The sequence below is a fragment of the Anopheles funestus genome, chromosome 3RL (genome assembly GCF_943734845.2).
Source record: "Anopheles funestus chromosome 3RL, idAnoFuneDA-416_04, whole genome shotgun sequence".
NCBI classification, from domain to species: domain Eukaryota; kingdom Metazoa; phylum Arthropoda; class Insecta; order Diptera; family Culicidae; genus Anopheles; species Anopheles funestus.
The window spans coordinates 8128926-8140670 of NC_064599.1; positions in this window are offsets into that span (position 1 = coordinate 8128926).

Genomic DNA, 11745 nt, shown 5'->3' on the forward strand with positions numbered 1-11745 from the left:
AGCCTCTTCTATTCTTCCGTCCTATTGTAACCTTGAGGATGCGTCTGAAGTGAGGTTAAAGACTTTGTACGGTGAATTGATGTCAGGTAGCAGGTTCAGGAGATCTTGCCGAAGTGCGGTATCTCTGTGGCAGAAGAATGAACACGCCACGCCAAGACTACCTCAAGCATCATTAGCCTTTTTGTTGATGAAGTGTTGTGAGATAACGGATCCACCGTGTAGAAGCTGCTTTAAGGTTCAACAAAACCACCTAATTCTAGGCTTCGGTGTATCGACGAATACGATTGACGCGACGTAGTACCAGAAGAATCGTTCGATGAAACGGTTTAGATCGAGATTGAATCTATTGGATGCAAACACACGGACTACTTCCTGTTCGGAATCCAATTTTTTGTTTTATTATGCAAAATTATGCGACTTATTTTCTTAGCCCACGTATTTTTAGACACGTCTAGATCGCATCCCTCGACAGGTTGTAGGCTTACGGCGCTGTTCAACGAACTGTACCACTCAACTAACTGTATTTGAAGTCGATTTTCCATTCTCTTTTAAATTTACACCCTCGTCCACATGGACTGTGTTAGCAATGGTGGCGCAAATGTGTGAAGGTACTATGAATTAATCATCTTTAATTTTCCGCAATGATTGACGGAAAACATTTGAGGTAAAAAGTTGTCGCTTCACTACTAATTACTTGCCAGCGCGTGTATATCTCTGTGTCGCAATAGTCTCTTCGAGGTCGATCGGTTTTGTAAAGCATCGTGCGATTCATCGCGAATTCATCGAACTGCATCGATGCTAACTTATCCTATCAGTGCGCTTTATTCGAGGATCGCAATGATTACAAACACGTGCAGTGCAGTTGCATGCATGTAGCCGTCACACATGCTGCTGCATGCCCCCAGCGAGCGAGTGGGCGAAGGAGTGCGCATTAATTGAAATGCATTCGAGAATGATGCACTTCCACGTGGCAGGTTGATTGAGACGAAACGTTTCGCTTACTTCCGTGTGCAACAAAACCAATAAAGTACCTTTTTCGATTTGTTTCTTAGTTCGGAAAAGATTGAGTCATATCGAGCCATCTTCCCGCCACGTTTAGCTCACTGCTAACTGACCTGATTTACTTCCAAAGTCAACGCTAGTTTTAAAATAAACATACCGGTTACCTAAACGCTGATGAATGGGACACAGATGGAAAACACGAAGGTGCATTTAAAAACACACACTCGATCGGGTTCTTTTGGTGCGCACGACTTTGGTGGTAATTTAATTTCCAAATTCGCTACCGTGTCAAGTTCAAGGGTGGTGCTTTGTTCATATAACTTTTCTCAGCGCCGTTGGTTTAACTGGAGCATGGTGGAGCCGTAGTGGTGGTGCGCCCTGTGATATGCATTAGCACCACCGTACGACATCTGGGCGAGTAGATTTTCCCTCAACCCAAAAACGGCGCAACACTCCCATGACGTAACGTGTGCGGCCTCATACACATACACTCCCGATCGTTTGGTTTGCAAATGGGCACGAAGATGGGTTTTATGCAACAGGGATTTGCTTATGCGCATTCGTTCGGTTTTTGTTTGGGAAGAAGTTTTTGCCTGTGGGGGCCATATGAATGTCACAGGTTGGTTTCAAAGTGACATTCGACTGGTGTAGGGAGGGAACCCCACACACAAACGACCAGATGATATGTGCGCGAAAGATAATGGAGATATTATTCCCCGTGTGCCGGTAAAACGGACCTGGAAGTATGTCACGTTAGATGAAACCAAAGGATGATGATGGAGCTACAGTACCAAGATTTCATAGCATTGCTACAAATGATGAAACAAATGTATGAAACGATTTGCAAGAAGATTTTGCGAAAAGAGTAAATAAAGCCTGTATCATACACTAGCAAGCATCGCAGCATCAACAAAGAGTACCGTTGGATGTCTAATTGATATTTACTGACAGCAAATCGCTAGGATAATGACAGCAAAACTGAACAACGCACAAATATTGACATTTTACGCACGACTGTGTATCGAGCGTTTGTTATTAACCAGTTGTACTCGGGCGCTTCTGTGCTTGATTCATTTAACCATTTTTTTTTTGGTCTTTGTTTTCGGTTTAGCAAAATTGCTTCTTTCTGCGCGGGGAATGCGAAGGTCAATTCGAGCAAAAGCAAATAAACGCTTCCATCCTAGCCACAAGATCATGCTTGACACTTGAACATTTACGAATTGTTTGATGCGTTTTTTTTGCTGTAGTTGTTTTATCGCATTTGAAAATAAACAAAAAACAGCTGTCAGCTTCTGAGCTATTTGAATGTAATGCTGAAATGTTAGTACTAAACACTCTGGAGTGAAGGAACGTATCGGGCAAGGGGTTTATGTTGATCTAAGCTGCTTCGAAATGGATTCAATTTGTAATGGTACACTTCCTCACACATTTTGCAGTTGACGATTGTACGATAATGACAGGGAAGTGGTTTTGGTTTTAGTTGTTTTTTAAACGATCGTATGATCGTACTCGAAAAGATCACGGTGAGATTACTACCCTAAAGCTCGGTTAGAATTCGTTTTGCTGGGTACGATCGTTACTTTATCGTGTAAATTGCATCTGGTTAGAGAAATAGTTCCTTATTTGGTGATTTAATTCGGTTTATTTTTTTCAGTTAGGAGCATTCCTATACTGTTCAGAAGTTTTAACGTTATCGTCTGAAAGAGAATTCCTTTAGAGAATTATTTTCACATAAAGCTTACTGGTGTCAGAAGCAAATATTTCCCACGCTAGCTCTCACGTCTCCAAAACGCCCCGAAAATACAACAAAACCAGCATAGAAATTGAGCAATCCTAAAGGTTCATCATAAAATAATGATTTATTTGGGCAGTCGCTTTTATCACCCCGGGCCCCCGTATGTCTACGTGCGAACCTAATTTGCTTCCGTTCGAAAGCAGCAGAAACAAACAAACAAGGGTCCACTCATAATACATGAAGCTGTCATAATAGGCCCCACAGCACAGTAAGTAGTTCCGCAGCAGCAGATCGACGGTTGATCGAAATGCGATGATGATGCATTGTTTGACAGCGCTTGGTGTATAAGATCGATGATCGAGGTGTTGAGTGTACCGTGTTGTTTGCTACCGGAACTGTTCTGTACCGTGCGAGAGAAAGAGAGAGATGTTTAATTTTACGCTAGGTTAGTGTTGAATTTTGTCCGCAGACCCAAAGGTGCCTATTGTGTCCGGATGGCGTGGAATTACGAGATCTTCCGACGACGAACAGTGATCCGTCAGTATTGTGGCAATGCGTCACAGTACGATGGGTTATTTACATAACACCATACTGTCCCATACCAATAAAATCATTAATACTGTGATGCTGTTTCTTTTCTGTTTGGTTGTCTCCTCATCTCGTACCAAACCGATTTCTGTCACCGGGAGGTACAACTCGCAGCACGTGAAGCTCCCAACGCCACGCACAGCGACGTCCTTCGAGGACAATTGCGTGCGTTGATGCGCTGCCGTGTGAAGTGTGAAGTTGTGTTTTTCTCGATGAATTATTAAGCATCAAGCCCGCGTGTCGTGCCGTTTGTAATCAAATAAAGATGATCTGGTGCTGCGCGCAATGACTCCACAGTATCTGCGTCCACAGTGTGCGGCACCGAAATAACGCACGTGCTTGAACTATGCGCGACCAATCAATTTCCTGCTCGATTTCATGCACGAGAAATCGATCGGAAACAATTGGCCATCGGAGATCGCAGCTCATTAGAGCAAACCGTAACGTTAATTTGTCTACGCAGCCATCTACTGCTGTTGTGGTACGATTGAAGATTAGTTAGTTCCAAATTAGGCGTCATTTGACACATGGAATGACAAGAACAGAAACACAAAACCAAAGTACCGTGTCATGGTGTGTTTTTTTAAAAGGTGCCATAAAAATCGCCCAATTACTAGGGATACCGTTCAGTGAAAATATCCACCATCAAGAACAAGGGTCAACGTCAAACCTTGTTTGAACTGTTCGTTGGCCGATTATCGGACGATCGAGAGAAGTCGTTAAGCGGTATCGCAATCTGTTCTCGCTTACGCTTCTACAGCCGGACATCGGCAAGCTCTCCACAACACGAAAACTACGATGGTGGTCAATGTCTAAGGCTATCTGATCGTTTCCAAGGAACAGAACCGTTTAGCTGGGGCCAAGATGGGAACACACGCTTACGGACACTGGTTAATTGATTTCTGCTTTTCGGCACAATCACTCCCCCGTTCAAGCGTTGCCTGACTGACAGGCCCGTACAGGCCAAAGATCCGGTGAAACATAATTGATGAACTTCAAACATTATCCACGCCCTTCGCGCTAAAGGTGCCCACAGATATGGGCGTCTCAGCCAAAGGAGCTCCGGAACTTTGGGGGAATCGGCTTTATTTTAGTCCTGCCCGTTTTGCTTCAGAACCAGGTCCAAGTTTTTGGTGGGTTGTAAGTTGGGTGAGAAAGTTTCGGTTTTTGACGTCAACTGGACGGCTCAGTTTTTTGGTACAGGGTACCAGCATTCCCGAATCGAAGCGGTCTTTGTTGTAACGATTGATCTGCTGTACAATCTGCCAAAAGCGGTTGTTAGCTACCTTCATCAAGAGCTTTACTTTACTTAAGTTTGGTTGGCGTAGATATTTAAACAAAGCATCTAACGGCATGCCTTGACTGGTGCTCTGACGTCAGCTGTTGCCAGTGGAATTATGTTTGATGGAGCACCGATTGACGGCAAGTGCATTTTTAGTGATTCTTTGTTAAAAATTAGTAAAAAATGGATTATTTCCAAAAAAGAAATCCATTCTCCGTTGCATTCGGATGAATGCTAATAGACGTGATAATGGAGAAAAACGAAAAGCTTTTAGCAACAAGCCTTTAAACTTTGGGTGTTTAGACATTGTTTTAGTGGCTAGTATTGCAGTCTTGTGAAGTGCATACGCGGTATAAATCGATTAGCGATCGTAAAGTTATGCGTTTGGTAGGTCTGGTCGATCATTACTTAATTTAAACGGCTCATACTTTAAAGCTTCTCGCATTATGAAGTAGCATTATTTTCATCATTTTTACATCTTACGCCACATGAATGGCATCTGTACAAATGCATAATAGAACACTGTTTCTTATTTATTAACATCCAGGTGTTGAAATTTGCAGCCTGCAGTATGCTCTCAAGACAGTCCAAATTTGGAATGCATTTATTACTCCGCAGGAGGAGTGGTTGTATAAGCGTCTTAAAGAAGTTTTTTTTGTTAACGATTGCTTAGCAAAAACAAAATCTAAAACTTGCCCTTGAAATCTTCAAGGTCAGCACAAGCGTGCAAGTTCATCAATCTTCCTTCCTGCCAAGCGTCTTATTCTTGCGATATTCATCGTCAGGATATTACACAACACAAGTTGATAGCTTAACACGCGATGCTTGCGCCCAGGGAAGCATAATTAGAGATAAAAACCGCGACTGTGGGACTTGTAGCTCTGATTTTTTTTTTTTGAGGGTAAATAGTTTCAGCAACCTGTTGCTAACTGCCACAGTGCTACTAGAATCCACCAAATTGTTCGTTAAAAGTGAAAGGAAGCTAAGTGAAACGATTCCCTATGACTATTTTTTTGTTCATTTCCACCATTTTGGCTTGGCAACTCCTCATCCAAACTTCTTGTTGATTAGTTTGACTTTGTTCGGTTGGTTGGTTTAGCTTTAGAACAAGAACGAATGTGATTCGAACACGTTCTAAGAATGGTTTTTTTTGTCGTTCAGTTTCTTTGGATGTAGGTAGCTTTGCAATTAGAACGCTCACATTAACACACGCCGGGTCATTAAAAGCGAGAAGAAATAAATGAAAGATGGCATGATGGAGAAGTCTGATGAGATTTTAGCAAGCTTTTAACGACTACACATTCCACCGTTGGGATGTGTTCCGTTGTATACACATTCTAACGCGTCCACGCCACATTGTAATGAGACATCTCCTGTATCTCTGGAGAAGCACTTAAAGACCCTAACACATTAAGATTAGCCGAAATATTCCTGCCGGACGGTAAGGGCAGTAAAACTTGTTTCCTTTTTTTTCCTCTCTCCTCCTTGTGGATCGTAAAAAAGACTGTTTTAGATGGCCGAGATGCTGATTGAATTACGACCTTCTAATCGGAGTCTGCTCAACTTTCAAGGCTTTTTAAGAGGCTTTCATGTTTTATACGATTCGTAAGGATATCAGAATAAAGATATCTGTTACCATGGAAGAATTTATCACATATCAAGAGAGAGTTTATTTTCAAGAATTTTTTGTAGGTTTTATTGAGTTATTCTTAGTGACAAATAAGAGAGGTTAAACACAGTGATGGGACTTCCTCATTTACAAATTCCCAACCTATTAGACACACATTAGTGGGACATTAGTGGGTTCAAAATAAAAAAGCGAAAAAATTCAGCATATTTTACCATTCGCAAACAAAGGCACCCACACCTGACACGATCACCCGCTTTGCAGTCCAGTTGGCACTTGACCGTTTTGTCGATCACTTGGGCCCACCTGTGGCAGGGCACTTTAACAACCGGCCAACATCCTGCATACTCACTGCCGTATGAATGAACATCCCTTTAAAGCGTTGCGTGCGCGTTCTCCATTCCAAAGCTCACGCGGAACGATTATAAAACGATCATTCAGCTCATGACTATGCATTTGCACACCAGCGCGACGGATATGGTTGATTGCTGCCGGTGCTCGATCACGATCTAGATCGCTTTTTTGCAGAGTGCGGATGGATTCCGCCACAACGGAACGGAGGTGGTATTTGGGGTGTGGGAAAATTAGTGTCCACTATGGAAAAGGGGGAGGTGGGAGGAATGTGTGTATGGAGTGGAAGGGAGGATTTTACACGTGCTTGGGTTCGTGTCCGGGAAGCTTTCCAGAAATGCTAAAAATGCATGATCCTTCTACGTACGGTGAAGGGACACGTGCCATACTGTGGCTATCCCAGTTTTTTTGCGTCTAGTAAACCCTTTTATCGCTTGAAGAAAAATCGATTAACGCTGATCGCTATATTTGTTCATAATTGTTCTTGGGTGGAGCTTTTTTTTGCCTTCCACATGCCAATTTTGTTGTAGCTACACTTTGAACCAGAAATAATACACCTGCGTATGGTAAGTACAAACCTTTCCCAGCAAAACCTTCGGTGGAGATAAATTCCTGAACGCTTTAAACACTTTTCTCTCCTTAATTTACACTAACTGTCACTAACGAGACACTCGATACTCGTCATGTTACGTCTCTATTTAAACTTCACCTGTTCTAACCTTTTCGCCATGAGTGGAAACCGCAACTGTTGCACTAGAATTGTTGAAATTTCTTAAATGACTAACGCTGCTAATGATTGCGTATAAATGACCACGCTGATTACCTGATTCGCTAGCCACAACACGTTACACGCACAAAGTGGTGATTATATAATGCATAATTCGCTTCACTTTTATCCTGCGTTTGCTGTTTTTTTTTCTTTTTCGACCCATTTCAACCGACTGTTTCAGCGTGCGTAAGTGTGGCTAAAGTGCAGAAAGTTTCGCTTAAATGACACCATTAGCAAAGTGTTAACTCTGGTGCACGGGACGTAAGAAACTTGTTAAACATTTGTGTGAATTTAGAAAATTGTTTCTGTTTGATTGCAAAGGAAAATGATCATTCTTTTGCTTGTCTTTTGTTTGTCACCAAAGCTGATGATTGGTGACGAATTCGGACGATCGAAAGGTGTTAAAATGTATCCTTAATGCGTAAACAAATCTAATGCAATTAGCATGTAAAATAATTGTGCTTTATTGAGGAGATGCTGCAGATGTTTCGTGCCATACACATTTAAATACATTTCGTTCGCCCCATTCCCTAACTGTCAGCGATGCGGATTGAATTATGCTAATCTGGTTGCATGGCTGCAGTGGACGAATGCTACGCAGTGACGGGTTGAGATAATTGCATTTTCTGCGATAAAGTAGCATCGCGACAGTAGACCATGCAAACTTGACCTAACGCTGGACTAGATGACCTTCACCCCGCGAAGGCCTCATTCGACTAGGCCTCACAGACGCCTCTTCGTTGACAGATAAAACACAACTTTATGCAGGAATTTAATTTATACACACAGGCAGAAACAAAAAAGGATTCACTCAACACAGATGGTTGGAATTGTTGTGTGTGGTAGAAAAACCTGCGTTTTATCGCACATAATTATAAGCTTTTGCAGAATGTGCAAAATGATGATCATGTTTCATTTAATGTATTTTCTAGTCAAGCTATCTTGTGCATTGAAACAACCATTTTATGTTGTCTATAAATTAACACTTAACGGACATTTGGGACATACTTTATGACCGTAAACTCCTAAGCAAAGCACTGTTTATAAGCGAATAGCGTGTTTTGCGATTCACTGCCCGAGCATGCGTCGATTAAAGTGCCATAAACATTAACTTCTTCAATCATTTACAGAATATACGCGAAAAGGTGACCTTTTCGGGTGGAATAGCAAAAAAATGAACAGTAGTGATTGTTAGAATCTGCAGCAAAACATTTCTTTTAACACCTTTAGTATCATTGTTGTGCATCCTTGAGCCAAATATCGCGCAGCTTTCGAAAAGCAATCGTACAATCGGAATTATAACTAGGTGTGTGACCTTTCCGTGTCCAGTTCAATGAATGCAATGAACTCTACGCGTATTGGTAGCTGCGCAGGATTAAATTGCAACCCATCGTTAAGTTCAAATTGTTTACATTCTAGATAACACGACAAAAGACTTCAATGCCAAAAAATAAGCGACGAACCTCGATCTATTTTGACAAGCCGCACATATTATGAACCAAAATAAAAAAAAATATGTTTATAATGTAAACAAACACAACAATTATATTATAATACAAAAGCAGCGTGAAACCAACATAAGGTGTAATTTACGTATCTTTTTAAAATGGATAAAATCCTTAAAACTCGGCCAACAATATTTACAAGGCTCAGGTGGTCAGTCACCGCCACCGGTGTATTTATTGTCCATGCCTCAGTAACATCCTTCACGTACCTTTTCTTCCGCATTCTCATCGACTGGCGGCTCCGTCTCTGGTGTGGGCTCTTCCGGAATCGTTTCGTTGCTGACGTTGGTCGACATTTCGTGTGTGTGTGTTGCTGTATTTTTTTTTGTTTTCGTAACTGCTTGCAATCAATTTTCAATTCCACTGGTAATCACTGGGTTTTGAATTACAATAATTTTAGGGGGTAGCAATTTCGGGAGATACGATGAAACACCCGGGAATTAAAAGGATCAATAGGGAGGACAAATATATATACACCTGGTCTAAAACCATTCGCTCAATTTGCGTAAATCTGAAATCAATTGCTGTGTACACGATCATCACTTCACTTCACACTTTTTTGTTTACAACGCTTCCAACTAAACCTCGGGTAAAGAGGGGTTTAACCGATTTAATTCTTACCGCTGGTTACACTTTTAAAATCACTTATCAAGCAATTGGTGGGCGTTGAACGTTTTTTTTTCTTTCTTCACTTCAACCAAATCTACGTCACTAAGCTCGGGAGGCAACGTAAGCTCGACCCAGGAAGGGAAGTATATCACTCCGTGTGCGATGATCGCGTTCGATCAGTTTAGTCATTTCAATTAATTAACTATCTCCCACCATCCCTATCCCTTCGGTGCCGCTCGTTCTATCGATTGTGGGACATAGAAAGCACGATTCCCGAGTATTGATTGACGTGAGCACATCATTCACATACTAACCAGCCGTTGCCTTCATCGGGACGAATACACTGCGTTCACGATTCACGAAAACCGAATCACTCACGGGCATATCATTGGGGGCTAGTTTGACGCACGTAATCGTCTGCGCGGCTTGTTATTGATCATGAGCACGGTTGTACGGCCAGCGAATGAATGATCTTTTTGCAGGTGAACTCTTCAGGTGAAGCAACCGTGTCGTATTTTTAAAATCAATAAAAACTACTTAAAATTACTCCAAACAGTTTAATCAAAGCGAAACTTTTACACAAGAAACAGTATTTACCGAAATGGAAGAAAATAAAAATGGAAAACAATATCGTAATGACTAAAAAACTCCAACCGAGCTCGATCGGTGGAAGACACCAAACGGCCTGTTGGCTAGCGAACGAACAAATGACTGGACGTACGCTTCTGTCCATGTCCGCCGTCTCCGTGGTTTTTCTCCATCGGTTCTGTTTTCTTTTTCACTCGCTGTGAAAATTTCGTTCATCCTTTATTTTTCCCACCATCGGCTCTTACTTCGGTGGACGAAGCGCGATCGCCAAGGTTCGTCGCTATGCGTCGCATCGAAATCATTCGTCCATAAAACGTGTGTCCACCCGCGGGGAGGGCTACCAAGCAGTGGCCGTTTTCGATTGCCTTTTGGATGTTTGGTGTGCGTGTGTGTGTGTGTGTGTGCTTCGTTTGCATTGTTTTGTCGACTGTTGATCGTGCACAATCGGGGGTGGTTCTGGCTTCGATCCCTACCCTCGTGCAGACATCAATAAATGGCTGATGAGCAGGCAGTCGGGTCGGGTATTTTTACTTCGGCTTTAAGAATGCAGAATGCATCGTCGTGTGAAGGAATCGGAGTTTTGCTTCACATTTGCTGGCAGTATGAAGCTAACAAAGAATTCATTTGCTAACAAATATTAAATACAATAAGGTACAAACCTTTTTTTTGGAGAAAAAAACCCACAATGTTTGCTACTCAAGCCGAACTATTTATGTGATGTAATCTGTTCCACACGTCAGCGACATCATGTAAGTTGCCTTGTAAGTCGTTTCCCTCACGTTCCATGCACCATTCAGCATCGTGCTGGCCTTGATAGGGTTTAGACGCGAGGTGACTAGACAGAGAACCCTTTTTGCCCTACAAACACCAAGAGTGCCTTCCCGTGTTCTACTGCACCAGATCTAGCACACAATCCCCTGATGATTGATAGATGTAAATATGCTGACACGTTGAAATGTTTATCGAAAATAGATGATGATGCTGACTACCACGCTCTTCCACTCGCTCAATACACTCCTTTCCATCCTCCATCTTATTCTTCCATCTTAAAGTCATGTAATGTTCTACCCCAAAAAGGGCACGATTTATGCTCACACAGCTCTCGTGCGAAAGGCCACCCACGATGATCATGCGACGATAGTTGTAACTAATTCTTGAAACTTTGTTTGTTTTTGGTACATGTGTGCTATTGAACGGAAACCCACAACGATCCGGTGCTACTTTTTCCAATCATATCTAACCTCCCACCCAGTGACTTCATTGATTCTCTAACGCCTTGTAGTGTTTGTCCCCGAGGTGTAGGATTTGCACCCACTTTAATAAACTTTGACCATCGTGTCTAATTGTGGAGTTGATTGCTGATTGTTTATTTTGCTTCGGGAGTGATGAGAGACACGCTCAGTTTCATCGCAGATGGAAAGCTCCACAACTGTAATTAAGTTTTAATCACGCTCGCAGTGGTTGATTGCAAAAATGCACCACAACAGCGAAGTGTCTGCCTAATCTCGTGCTAATCGTCTTCGTCACCGTCACCGTCAAGTGACTGACTGACCGACTCTGTCGGTCTTAATAATGTTTCCGCACCCGGCGCCTTAATCCATGCACCGATCGTTGTGCTAATCGGACGCGTGCACAAAACAACCGAAGCCTCCTACATTCGATCGTACAAATCGTACGGCGCGGTGAATA